We start from the raw sequence: 14,556 nt of genomic DNA, 5'->3' as shown, positions 1-14,556 counted from the left end.
AAAGTTTGAGCAATCAGATTTTTAAATTTTTTAAGTTATCTCCCTTGAACGACCGCACTTTGTATGGAAAACCTGTGCGCGGAGGAACCAACTCGTAGCTAGTTGCGCCCTTACTTTGTTTCGAGTCCGCTCAACAACTTAAGTGAGCTGCAACTAGTTGCGACAAGGTTTCTTGTCGGTAGCGGCACCGCCAGCAGGCTGCTGACGTCCCGCACTCAGCGCTCGCGGCTCAGGCGCCTGCACCGGCAAGTTCCCTAAAAGCGTAGGGTAAAAAAACATACAAAGGGAGGAATCAAGTAAAGGGAATACCATTGCAATCATTACCCGGAATAGAGTTATAGTACAAGGTAGCTTGTCGCGGCTCTAACAGATTGTTCTCATAACATGACCAGCAGCGACAAGAAAAGAAGAAAACGGGCGGCCTAGTCTATGCGATCGCCCTCAATCCTCTTGATCCTGCTCACCTTGTCCACAATGGGTGTAACAAGGGTCTTGAGCGCCTCCAGATCAGCATCCGGCGGTAGGGTCTTGAGGACGTTGGTGAGGTTGAGGCCCGGGTTGCGGAAGGCCACCTTCATCAACACCTTTTGAAGGGCTCCCACGCAGATCTTGCGCGACTCGTCGGCCAGCTGCTTTGGGATCTTTTCTCGGAGCCACTCGAGGGCCGTCGCCACGCCTTTGAAGAACAAGATGAGCTTGGCGCTGGGTTGGAGGTTCTCGTAGGAGGGATACCCGAGATCCTCCATCCCCAGCTGCGCCAGCTCCCTGTCAATGTCTGCGGCAACATTCACGAGACCCTCCATCCAGTGCTCCACATTCTCCCTAAAAGCATTCTGGGCGGCGGCAGCACTCGCCAGCAGCGCCTTGTCGGCCTTGATTTCCTCCTTCAAGGCCACCTCCTGCTCCCTGGCGCCGTCCAGCGTCTTGGTCAAAGTGGTCAGCTTCAACTCAAGATCTGCGTTGGAGTCCTTGGCGGTGCTAAGCTCTTTGCCCTTCTCGGCGAGACGAACCTGCAGCTCTGAGTTGCTGTGGGCGTCCTTCTCCCGCTCACGCTTGAGCGCCGCAAGCTCTTCACCACTCGCCTTGAGATCGGCCTCTAGCTGCGCCACCTTCGTCTCCAGCTCCTTCCTGGCGGCCTCGCCAACAGCGGCAGCATCCTCTGCTTGCTTAAGGGCTCCGCCGAATTGTTGCTCACGCGCGGCAAGCTCCTCCTCGTGGCTGTCGAGGTTAACTTTCCGCTGCGCCAGCTCGCCCTCCTGCGTAGACAGCTTCTCAGCGGCAAACCACTGTTGCTGTTCAACTTCGGCCTTCTCGAGGAAGAAGGCCTTCTGCTCTTCGGCGAGTTGCTCCCGCTCCTCCGCCAGGGAACGGAGAGCTTCCTGGTTGAGACCCCGGAGCTCCTTCGCGCGCTTCTCGATGTCCGCTCCCGCCTTCGCGACAAGCGCCTCGCGGGATTCCAGCTTGGCTTACCGCGCGCGGTAGAGCGATAACAGCTTCCGCAGCAACCGCTCCTCCTCAGGCTCGCCGCTGCTGCTGCTCGGCGCATCAACCAGCGTCAGCCCAGCGGAGGCGAGCACCTCTCCGTCGAAGCTCTCTCCCTCGACCGGCGCCCTGAAGCTTGACCCCCAGGGGAGGTTGATGAAGACGCCATCGCCGGCCTTCAAGTAGACGCCTGGCTGGGGCTCTTCGGAGCCTGGCGCTGCGGCAGCGGTGGACGGGTCGGCGGTCGACGTAGCGCCTGGCGCTCCTGCGGCCTCAGGGCCGTCAGTGCGATCGCCAGACCCCCCGCCTGTTTTTGCGGCGGCAGCATTGGCGGCCTCTGCGCCAGCGGGATCGTCAGCAGATGGGTCTGACGGCCGGAAAAGGGAGAAGAGTCAAGCAAATATCCAAGAAAAGAGAAAAAGATCAAAAGAAGAAGAACCAAAGGGAAGTTTTGAAGCGAGAGGAGTACCTGTACCGGGTCCTGCAGTCGTGGTCTCCGCCGTCGGGGGGCCGCTGGTGCTGTCCCTTGCCGGAGAATTCTCCCTTGCCGGAGGACTCTCCCTTGGCACTTCGGGGGCGGCCTCCGGGCGCTCCTGGTGGGGCTGCTCTGCTCCTACACAAACCAACAGTCAAATGTCAGCAAAGGAAGAGTATCCATGCGCACTTCACAGCGGAAAGTGAACCATATACTTATGCTGGGGGCTGCTCTGGAGAAAAGTTGCCGGGTCCGGCAAGGTTGTCTCGGGCGCACCCCCTGCTGTCGCAGTGGGTTCGTCCTCGATGACAACCACCGGGACCTTGGCTCTCTTTGCTGCTCTCTGGGCCAGAGTCCTAAAGAGGAATAAGTTCAGAGTAAAGCAAATGAGATACAAGACAAAACAGCAAGAATTGAAGAACTACAAGTACAACAAGAGAATCTTACTCTTCTTCTTCCTCGTCGGAGCTGAACGCGGAGAAGTCGAAGTCTGGCTCACGTCCGGCGCGAGGAGGCGGAGGAGTGGGTTCCCTTGGCCGCCTGGCGGGAGCAGTGGCGGTGGTCTGAGACGACCCCACTCCGGCTGCCGCCGCGGCATGAGAAGCGACAGGAGCAGAAGCGGTGGTCCGGGAGGGCCCCGCTCCAGTTGCCGTCGCAGTGTGAGGTGCTCCTGCGGCAACAGTGCTTGCCACGGTGGAGCGTGTCACGCGGCGCGGCGACTGTTGACTCGCCTGCCGCTCCGCTACGTCACCGGCCTTGCAGAGACGCCTTCTTGGTGGAGATGGAGGTTCTGCTTGCAGCGAGCTGCCTGAAGATGAGGAGGAAGAGGAGTTGATCTCCAGCGAGCCGCTCGCATCCTCGGCGGGCTCGCTCGACTCAACGCCATGCCTGGCAAGCTCTTTCTCGCCAGCAAGCTCTTTCTCGCCGGCGGGCTCCCCTCGCTCGGCACGGCTTGCCGCCTCTGCTGCCTCTTCCTCCTCCACGGTGAATCCAAATTCGCCCGCGGCTGCGGCTGCCGCCGCCTCTTCCAGCCTAGTGGCAATGCGTGTCATCTCCGCATCAGTGGTGTCGCGGGTGAGGCTATCCTTTTCGTCGGAGCGGATCGGCACTTCTACCAAGCCATCAAAGAATTGCTGCACGACATCGTCTGCAGGCTCTTGCCAAGTTGGGACAATTCCATGCGAATCACACAACGGCATCATTGCACGGATGCGATCGAGCGCGGAGTTGTTGCACAGCGGAACGACACCCCCCGGCAACCTGAACACTTCGGGATGTTGAGGGTCATACTTGAACAGCTCCTGGAGCATCGCGTTGAGCTCCAGAACAGTGAAGTTGAAGTTGAGGCCCGGCCGCAGCCTCATGATATCCGCCGCATTCTTGAATTCCCAGGCGGGTCTCCCCCGTTCCTGCAGCGGGGCGATGCGGCGACGAAGAAAATCTGCGCCAACAGCGCCTACAGTGAGCCCGGCAAGCCTGAGGCGTAGAATCCGGGATACGGCAATCTTCAGCCTATCGTCTTCCGGGGCCATGTCACTCCAATCGTTGTCGCGCGCTACTGGGGTTTGGCGCCGGGCGGTAAACGACTGCGGTTTCTCCTTGTCAATCCAGCACCAGTCTGCTCTCCATTCCTCCCACTTGCCGCGGAACTCTCCCTCCAGATATGTGTCCTTCTTGCCGGCCCTTGAGATCCAGGCGATTCCGCCGGATAAAGGCTCTCCTCTCTCTACTCGGGGCATAAAGAAGTGGCGAAAAGGGCTACATTGGGATGGACTCCGACAAAGTTTTCGTAGAGATGTGCGAAAACTGCCATGGTCAGAACAGCATTGGGGGTGAAATCAAGGAGGTGGAACCTGTAGGTGTTCATAATATCGCAGAAGAACTCAGAGAAAGGCGGGCAGAGCCCGCAGCAGAAGAATAAGGCGAAGAAAGGATATCCATTTGGAGCCGTCTTCCAAGCGGCGGCTGGAAGTACCTTCGTGCGCGGGTGCGCTCGCGTCTCCGTCGACCAGAAGAGGTAGTAGTTCTCCCTCAGCTCCCTCGCGGCGAGCTTGGGGGGGAAGACTGCCCGCTCCTTTCGCAGCGCCGCAAGCCGCTGCGCCTCGGTCGACTTCACAACCTTCCCCTTGTCGGCTTTCGGAGCCATGGCAGAAGTGGCGGAGGAGGTCGACGACGTCGGTGGTGCTGGTGGCGATGGGGGGCGGGGCGCTGCTCTCTTTCAGATTCGGGAAGACGAGGGAGCGGCGGAGATTTCCGAGATTGAAGCAGCAACCGGCGAATGGGCGAACTACCCCTGTTTCCGCTGCTTATAAAGAGGGAGAGGGCGGACGGTCTGCATTTCCGAATAAAGAAACCACCCACGATCTCTCCCACGATGCCGCATTCAACGCGTGCCGTTCGGGGAGGGCGCGGTGGATACGGGGAGAGATACGACGTAACCTAGGCCGCGCGTGCCCGTGCCCTGTTTTGGGCCTGGCCCAACAATGCTCGGCACCGTGTATGGCCCAGGCCCGGGGGCTCCTATCGGTGTACTATAGTAGGGGTACCTTAGTATCCCGAACTTGTGCACGGGCAGTTGCAGCATCCCGCGACAAGGCTTGCCGGGTGACCGCCAAGGTCCTCCGTTGTTCCTTTGGAGCCATTCAAGAACAAAGTATCCAAGCCAAGGAGACAAGACCCCGGCAAGAGGAGCTTGCCAGGAAGGCCAACCAAGGCAAGGCGCCTAAGGAGACAAGACCCCGGCAAGAGGAGCTTGCCGGGAAGGCCAACCAAGGCATCTCAAGGAACTTGCCGCGATGCGCCACGCATCCCAGCAAGGCCCGGTGAGCGACGAGCTCCCGGACGCGACAAGACAACGACCGCGGCAAGGCGCTTGCCGCGGCAAGCCATCACTCTGTGCCCGCGCTCCAGCACATCGACCAACGTGTCGCTCTGGGACCCTTCCAGGCGTACGTGGCGGGAGGCTGTGCAGCCAGCGGTGAGCGGTGGCAAGCGGCGCTAACAAGATAGCCATCATGGCGAGCGGTGGCGTCCCTGATGGTCCCTTTTGCACTATTTAGACAACGTAGACGGGCATTTAATGCCATTTTCCCCTGCCGTCAGGGTTAGATATGATACGCTATAGCAGGTAGTTGTACCAACCGCAACACCTTTCCATTTTTACCCTTGTCTACGTTGCCACCTGTCGGTGACCCCTTGAGCATATAGGAGGCCCATGCGCAACATAGAGGGGGGAGAAGAAGAACACTCAGGCTCGGTCTTGTTAGCTGCTGGAGTGTACTGTAGCACTCCGCGCTCCCGAGCAAGAACTCAATACAAACCACAAAGCAGGAGTAGGGTTTTACGCATCCATGCGGCCCGAACCTGGGTAAACTGCTCGTGTGCTTCGCCTCGATCCACTCTTCGTGCGACCTCCGCCCTCGCCGAACCGAAAGGGACTCGGTCCGCCGGTCCCATAGGTGCTCGTGGATCCACCCCGACAAGGGGCACTGTATCTCTCAAAGGAATATCGGCCATCTCAGCATGACATTTCTTCAGCTGGGAAACATGGAAGACATCATGAACTCCTGACAATCCTTCCGGCAATTCCGGCTTGTATGCAACTTCTCCTCTTCGTTCGAGGATTTTGTAGGGGCCAATGAACCTGGTGCTAATTTTCCTTTAACACCAAATCTCTTGATTCCACGAAGTGGGGACACACGGAGATAGGCTCGGTCTCCAACTTCATACGTTACCTCCTTGCGTTTACTGTCGGCATAACTCTTCTGTCTCGACTGGGCTATCTTGAGTCAATCTCGAATCAGCTTGACCTTCTCTTTGGAGTCTCTGATAAGATCGGGACCAAAAAGTTTTCGGTCTCCAACACCATCCCACAGCAATGGTGTTCTACACCTCCTTTGGTATAGAGCTTCGAAAGGGGCCATCTTCAGACTGATCTGATAGCTGTTGTTGTACAAGAACTCTGCGTATGGCAGATTGTCATCCCAGCTAGACCCATAGTCTAGCGCACAGGCTCTCAACATGTCCTCCAGAATCTGGTTGACTCTCTCATTCTGTCCATCTGTCTACGGATGAAAAGCTGTACTGAACTCCAGCCTCGTACCCAAAGTTTCATGCAACTGATTCCAAAACTTTGAGGTAAATTGTGTTCCTCTATCTGACACGATACTCCTCGGAACTCCATGCAGACATACGATCCTGGTCATGTATATCTTGGCTAACTTAGCGCTGGTATATGTAGTCTTCACGGGAATGAAATGAGCTACCTTGGTCAAGTGATCAACCACTACCCAGATAGAATCATAAACTAAACGGGTGCTGGGTAACCCTGTGCTAAAATCCATCCAAGTTTTTCCCATTTCCACTCGGGAATCGGCAGTGGTTGAAGTAACCCTACTGGCTTCTGATGTTCCGCTTTTACTCGCTGGCAAACATCGCATACTGCTACATATCCAGATACATCTTGGTGTTGCCTGGGTGAATCGAGTATGGTGAATCATGGGCCTCCTGAAGAATTAACTTCCGGACCTCTGGGTCATTAGGCACATAGATACGATCCTCGAACCATAAAGTTCCGTGTTCATCGTTACGAAAACCTTTAGCCTTTCCGTTACTCATCTTTTCCTTTATCTCTGCAATTTCCTTGTCCGTCTTCTGCGCTTCACGGATCTTTTTGGTCAGAGTGGACTAAATATCCAAGGTGGCGACAAATCCTCTTGGTACCATTTCCAATCGGAGATCTCTGAGACTACCGGCTAAATTCTGAGGCAATCCTCCAGCTATGAGGGTGTTCACATGGCTTTTACGGCTCAAGGCATCTGCTACAACATTTGCTTTCCCTGGGTGATAATGCAATCTCATATCATAGTCCTTGATCAATTCAAGCCTTCTCCTTTGTCTGAGGTTCAACTCCTTCTGCGTGAAAATGTACTTCAAGCTCTTATGATCCGTGTAAACATCACAACTATTTCCGACAAGGAAATGTCTCCACGTCTTGAGTGCGTGCACTACGGCTGCTAACTCCAAATCGTGTGTGGCATAATTCATCTCGTGAGGTCGTAGCTGTCTGGAGGTATAAGCTACAACTTTTCCTTCCGGCATGATCACTCCTCCGAGCCCTTGACGAGAAGCGTCACAATACACCTGGTAGTCCTTGTGTATGTCCGGCAAAATGAGTACTGGGGCTGTAACCAGACATTTCTTCAACTCCTGAAAACTGGCTTCACAATCCTCGGTCCAAATGTACTTTGTTTCTTTCTTCAACAACTCGGGCATGGGTTTAGCAATCTTGGAGAAATTCTCAATAAATCTCCGATAATATCCTGCGAGTCCGAGAAAACTGCGGATCTCCTTGACTGAGGTGGGGGATTGCCAGTTGGTGACCGATTCAACCTTGGTGGGATCGACTACTATTCCTTCTCCTGAAATAACATGTCCGAGGAATCCGACTTCCTTCAACCAAAATTCACATTTGCTGAACTTGGCATATAACTGATGTTCTCGGAGTTTCTCTAGGACTAGACGCAGATGTTCCTTGTGCTCTTCCTCGCTCTTGGCGAAAACCAAGATGTCATCGATGAACACCACGACAAACTTGTCCAGATATTCCATAAATACCTTGTTCATCATGCTCATGAAATACGCAGGGGCATTAGTCAATCCGAATGACATGACGGTATACTCATATAAACCATACCTGGTGGTGAAGGCTGTTTTGGGTATATCCTGTTCACGAATCTTCAGCTGATGATACCCTGATCGAAGATCGATCTTGGAAAATACTTTGGCTCCGACTAGCTAATCAAATAAATCATTAATCATCGGTAAAGGGTACTTATTCTTGATGGTCACATCGTTCAATGAACGATAATCTACAACCATTCTCAGGGTTCCATCCTTCTTCTCTACCAAAAGAACTGGGGCTCCCCAAGGTGACGAACTTGGGCGAATATATCCTTTCTCCAATAATTCCTTGATCCGCTGCTTGATCTCTTCCAAATCATTCGAGGGCATCCGATAAGGTCTCTTGTATATTGGGGCTGTACCAGGTAATAACTCGATCAAAAATTCTATTTCTCTATCCGGTGGCATTCCTGGTAATTCTTCCGGAAATACATTCGGAAAATCTTGTACTACAGGCACTTCCTCCTGAACCACTCCCGTGAGGGAATTCACCCGCTTCTTTATCGATGTGCGTTTGGATACATACTTGATCCTCTTCTGCTCCGGGGTGGTGAGCAAAATCGTCTTGCGGGCACACTCGATGTTCCCTTCAAACTTCGTCAACCAGTCCATGCCTAGGATCACATCCAATCCCTGGGATTCTAAGACTATGAGGTCTACGGGAAAATCATGATTTCCGACGCTGAGGGTTGAATGACAGCCTAAGCCTGCCATCATCTCTCCTCCTGGAGAAGTGACTTGGATAGGGGTTCTAAGGGTCCTAGTGGGCAACCCGTATTTTTTCACAACTACCCTTGTTATGAATGAATGCGTTGCACCGGAATCAAAGAGTACCAATACTGGACGTGAATTTAATAAAAACTTACCAACCATAGTTTCCGGCTGATCATAGACGTCCTCCACGTCAATGTGATTCACCTGAGCACGAGGAAAGGGGTTGGGATTCTTTTTTGAGCTTCCATTGCCGTTGCCGTTCCCATTCCTCTGCTTGGCCTCTGGACAATCGGTGGCGTAGTGTCCTGTCTTCTGGCACTTGAAACAGGTGATATGACTCAGATCCTTGTGAGTCGGAGCAGGACGGTGTTGGTTGCCGTTGCCTCCATTGCCTAACTTGGGATTGTTGTCGTGGTTGCGATTGTTCCCATTCCCTCCATGGTTATGTCCTCCATGATTGTGTCCTCCATGGGTGTGATGGTTATGTCCTCTCGAGTATGGAGCATAGCAGAGCTTCTGCTGAGCTCCGGAGTTGTACTTTCCCTAGCTATATTTCCGCTTGCGGCTTTCAATCTGCTGCTGCTTGCCTTCAAGTATAGTGGCCTTGTCTACCAGCTCCTGTTAGTTATTGAAGGTAGCCACCATTAGCTGCATTCCCAGCTCATCATTGAGTCCCTCAAGAAACTTCTCCTGTTTTGCGGCATCTGTGGCCACGTCATCTGGGGTATATCGAGATAATTTGTTGAACTCCTCAACATACTGCCCCACAGTACGGTTCCCCTAGCGTAAGTTGCGAAACTCATGCTTCTTTAGACTCATGGCTCCAGCTGAGACATGCGCAGTGCGGAAAGCCCGCTGGAACTGGTCCCATGTCATGGTGGCGACCGGATAAGTGGTGGTGTAGTTTTCCCACCAAGAGGCTGCAGGTCCATTCAGTTGATGTGCGGCAAAACGCACCTTCTCAGCATCTGTGCATCCAGCAGTTGTTAGATCCCTTCCGATCTTGCGGAGCCAATCATCGGCTACAATCGGCTCGGTGCTACTAGAGAACACCGGCGGATTCAGCCTTAGGAACCGGGTCAGGTTATCGACAGGGGGTGGTGGCGGTGGATTGTTGTTGTTGTTGCCTTGGTTTTGGATGAGCATTTGCATTAAGGCATTCTGCTGTTGAATCAGCTGGGTGAGCTCCGGCGGGAAAGTGAAACCGGGGTCACGTCTCGGAGGCATCTGGTGTTATGGAGTGGATGAGAAATTAGAATAGAACAAGGGTCTAATGAGAAAATAGCACTACCCAAATGAATGCACAAACACAATCACACCAATCATTTATTCATTCATCTCAAGCAAGGTTCAAACTCGGATTACAAGATCTCACGACTAATCGAAAATAACGGCCCAACTGATCAACGAAAAATAAAATAACATGACGGTCAACTAAATGTCTTCATCAATTATCCCTGCGTCCTCTGGTACGTCATCCTCTGGTGCGGCGTCTCCTCTTGCGGCTTCCTGTGGAGCTCTCTTCATAATCTTGGTCACTGCTTACGAGAGGTCCATCATCTCCTCTTGGGAAAAGGTCTTCTCCCAGATCCATCTTCTCCTCCAGTGTGGCAATGTATTTCTTCCGGTCCTCGATTCTTTCCATAAAATCCTTGACTTCATCCTCATGCTCATAGTGGGCTTCACGTGTTGCATCCTCTAGTTCAATTTCACGAAGATGCAACTTTTGGACCATCTTCAAGCTCCTGCGCATCTGAATCTCTAGAGCCCTGATGTGAGCCTCCAAGTCTTGAACATATGAGCGGACAGATCGTCATCTATGGTGCGGATAATCTCTCCATCTGCAGTCCTGCGAGAAATCATGGTGTGGTCTGATCCAACAAGCTCGGTCCTGTATTCCTCCTGGATGCGTCCAAGTGCACTATGAACTGCTATGTCTCTCCCGAGTATCCAAGTGGGAGCAGTGAACTTGAAGTCAACGGGCGCTGAGAGGCTTCCAAAAGTTCTCCCTGGTATGTGCACCTTAATCCTATAACGACGGTCTTCTGGAAATGCCATGATAGGGGTCCCGGTGATAGACGGCAGAGCAATCTTCAATTCCTTGGTGATTTGGACCAGCCTCCTGCCGAAAAGCATTGTCTCATCTGGCTGGCAAAACTCCGGGAGCAGAACTGGGATGAACTTGACGGCCATCTAGAATGTTGAAATCGGAGAGAAGTCAGAAATGAACAGGGGAGAATTACAGAATGGTAAGGACATAAAAATAAAATAGTCTCTTCCTATGGAATTCCGATCCTAGGGGTTACGTCCTACGGTCAGCGTGTGCTGTAATACCATCTCTGTAGCGACCCGACCCAAAATCAGTCAAGTCTCTGTGTAGCTGTACCATCCCAAGATCATGCTGGCACACACAGTACATTGATGAAAAGATTCAAAGTTCAATCACACCTGAATTTATTACACGATTCTCTTATCGAGTCTTTATTATAATAGAATAAATTCGGCCGAAGGCCAACTCATGAGAAATAAACTAAATAAAGTTGCAGAAGCGTAGACGAATAGCGAGTCCATCCGACTCCATAGAGCAATCACCAAGCGTAGATCGTAGCCTCACTCCTGGTCGGAAAACTCCTCTACAACATAAGATGTTGCAGCCGTGTAGGTCAGCATTTTGAATATGCCGGCAAGTCATAGATAGAACAACAATGATAATGTTAACACTATATGCAATTTGGCTGTGGGGCTCATTTGTCCGTAACCGGGGACACGGCTAATCGATTAGGTTGTTACTCTGCAGAGTCTTGTGCACTTTATCCGCAAGAATCGTTCCCTCCTTTATGTCCTTGCACTGCCTGGTGTTTGAAGACGGGATGAACGAAACAGGGTCTTCCGTAGAGTTTCTCTGAGCACTGCCGATACCCATCCATGTCCTACCGTTCTTCTACATCTGCTGGCACCGTCCGTCTAGAGTCACGCCTAGGGTCAACCCAGCCAGAGCCCATAATGGCTTGCGGTTGCACAGGTAAGCTTCCGGTAAAGGGGTATCCATCCGTCTCTTCGTGGTTGGGTGAAACTTTCCGCAAGATGTCATGGCGCTTCTCCATGCATCCCCGCCATCCGCTGGTTTCTCCAGGGTGCCCGTCAACCGTCCTCCACCCAGTAGTGAATTTGAAGTCCATCTTGAGCTTGAATTCATGGGGTTGTCATCATCTTGACTCTCACATCTCCCTTATGAATCACTCAACCAACCCCGTCTACGAGCATAGCAAAATAAACTACATCACCCCGGGCAATGGTAACAAGGGTAACTGGGTTCATCCTACCTCATGATACTACTCAAGAACATAACTTAAAATTCTCCTACTGCATGCATGGTGGGGAGGAACAATTCTAACGCAACAAAATCATAGGTATTGCAAAACATGATCAAATGACTTGGCTAGCTGACGGTCTTCAAACGCTACTGACTCGAGATAGCAAGCTTCGCACTCCGGAAATTCTATCGAGTCAAACAATAGCACAAATAAGTATTTCACTAATGACATATCAGCAAACTGAAGGAAAACACGCGAGCACTCAAACCAAAATCAAAGAAAACTCGGGGAAAACAAAATCATGGTTTCCATCACATCAAGCAACAACAAAGAAATAGTTTTAACCTACTAACACTTTTCTTTACAGATCCAAAACAATGGTTTTACTAACCAACATAAAGGAAAACAGCATACAAACTAGGTGCAAAAAGAATCAAACCAATATCTATTATAGAACTCCTGTTATACCTAAAAAAAACTAATAAGAAAATAAAATAAAACTTTTTATTTTGCTGTAAATAAATGTTCACTCTTTGTAACTACAGAAACTAATCTAAAATAAATTATAACATAGGAAAAATAAAAGTTAAAAAATAACTAGAACAACAGAAAACAACAGCAAGCTAAATAAACTTGAAAAGCTTGTTTTCGCATAAAAACTATTTTTAAAAAAGACTATAAATGCCCAAATAAATTCCTACTGCTAGACAAGGTCAAAACAAAGCAGTGACAAAAAGAATCACTAAAAAAATAATCCTAACTCAATTTATAGTAGAAAAACAAATCTGACTAAAACTAATATAAAACCATTTTTAAAAACCTAAACATGGCCGAATCTAATTTCTACAGCAACTATAGGAAATTTACAAACTAGAGCAAACAGAATCAACTAAAAATATTAAATAACTTAAAAGATATAGATTTTACAAAACTGGAACTATTCTGTTTTAAAAACAGAAACTAAAATAAAACTAAACAAAAACTAACGCGCTAATGGGCCGAAAAAGTGGGCGATCGGAAACTAAATAGCGCTCGGGCGATAAATAGACTAAACCGTGCACGCGCTTAATAACAGAAAACTGACCGGTTCAATCTAACTAAACCAGGTAATTAAACCAAAATAAAACCACCTAAAACTGATCTAATCTAAATAAAACCTAACCCTTCACTACTTCTAATCTACGGCGTAGATGGCAGATCGAACGGTGGAGGGGAGGTGGCGGCTTACTGTGGCAGTGGTCGACGGCGACAGAGGGTGGTGGAGGTCGGCGTCGAGCGGGGCGGGGTCTCCAGCGGTCGGCGAAGGTGGCGAAGACGTCGGGCGGATGCGGTGGAGCGAGGCGGAGGTGGTGGTGATCTCGGTGGCGATCGAGCGTGACGGTAGCGAGCGACACGAGCTCGACAGAGCTCCTGGTGAGCTCCAACTCCGGCGACGGGCGGCGATGCTCAAGGCGGCGGCTCCGATGATCCCTGGGCGAGGAGAGGATGTCAGAGAGGTGCGAGAGGAGGTGGAGGTTCGGGTGATGGTGCTGGGAAGGGCAGAGAGGGCTCACCGGCGTCGGGAGTGGTGGCGAACCGAGGCGACGGCGGCGAGATGCGTTCGGCGAGGGCGTGGGCGATGGTGGGTTTTGGGGTTGGGGTTTTAGGGGGATCGAGAGAGGAGAGGCAGGGCTCTTTATAGGACAAAGTCTTGGGCGAGGGGATAGCCCGGACTATGGTTTTAGCGAAGGCTCGGACTCGGCCGGCGCGAGCGCGTGCGGGATACGCGCGCGTGGCGTGCCGGAGGAGGAAGACGGGGTGGGGCCGGCGCGTCGGTGAGACAGGGAGAGGAGGGTTCGGTTGGGCGACCGAAACGGAGTGGGTTCGGGCGTCGAGCGCTGGGGCAGGCCGGCTCGGTCGCTTGTGGGCTGTGGCTCGGCGCTGCTGGGCCGGTTTGCCTGGGCGTCGGCTGGGCTGGTTGGCCTGGCTTGCGCCTGGGCCTTTTCCTTTTTTTTGAATTAAGGCAGAGAGAGAAAAAATAAAATAAGAGAAATCTATAATATTTTTATATAGGACATATATATGTATCAAAATTCTTAGGGGAATTAATCCTATAGCGTGGACATTTTTATAGAGGCAAAACAAAAACTAAAAAAACATTTTCTGCAAACTCCAACTAAAATTCAAATTTGAATTCCAACCTTTTGGCAATATTTTCTTCTGACATTTTTGGAGTGTCATGTTAGCTCCTCTCATACTTTTTCTCAAGTATTTGTCAGGGATATTAAGGTAGATTTTCAAATGCCAAGTTGAATCCAATTCAACCAAAACTCAAAAGCCTCTGAAATTTTCCAAATGTCACTCAAATCAAACAAAATGCATAGATGCTTAGCTAATAATTGTAAAACATTCTGTAATGCACATCATAAGAAGCCTTGCAAGCAAAGTGACTAATGAGTTAGTTGCAGGATGATGTATTACATAACGAGTAAATAGACTTGCCGGTAACAAGATTGAACTAGGTATGTAGATACTGACGATTGAATCTCGGGCAAGTAACATACCGATGAACAAAGGGAATAACGTATGTTGTCGTAACAGTTCGACTGATAAAGATCTTCGTAGAATATGTAGGAGCCAATAAGAGCATCCAGGTTCCGCTATTGGTTATTGACCAGAGAGGTGTCTCAGTCATGTCTACATAGTTCTTGAACCCGTAGGATCCACACGCTTAACATTCGATGGAGATTTAGTATTATGTGAGTTATGTGATTTGGTGACCGAATGTTGTTCGGAGTCCCGGATGAGATCACAGACATGACGAGGAGTCTTGAAATGGCCGAGAGGTAAAGATTGGTATATGTGATGATAGTATTCGGACACCCGAAGTGTTCCAGGTAGTATCAGGTA

This window comes from Triticum dicoccoides, chromosome 3A, assembly GCF_002162155.2.
Source record: "Triticum dicoccoides isolate Atlit2015 ecotype Zavitan chromosome 3A, WEW_v2.0, whole genome shotgun sequence".
Taxonomy (NCBI): Eukaryota; Viridiplantae; Streptophyta; class Magnoliopsida; order Poales; family Poaceae; genus Triticum; species Triticum dicoccoides.
This window is presented reverse-complemented; position numbering follows the sequence as displayed.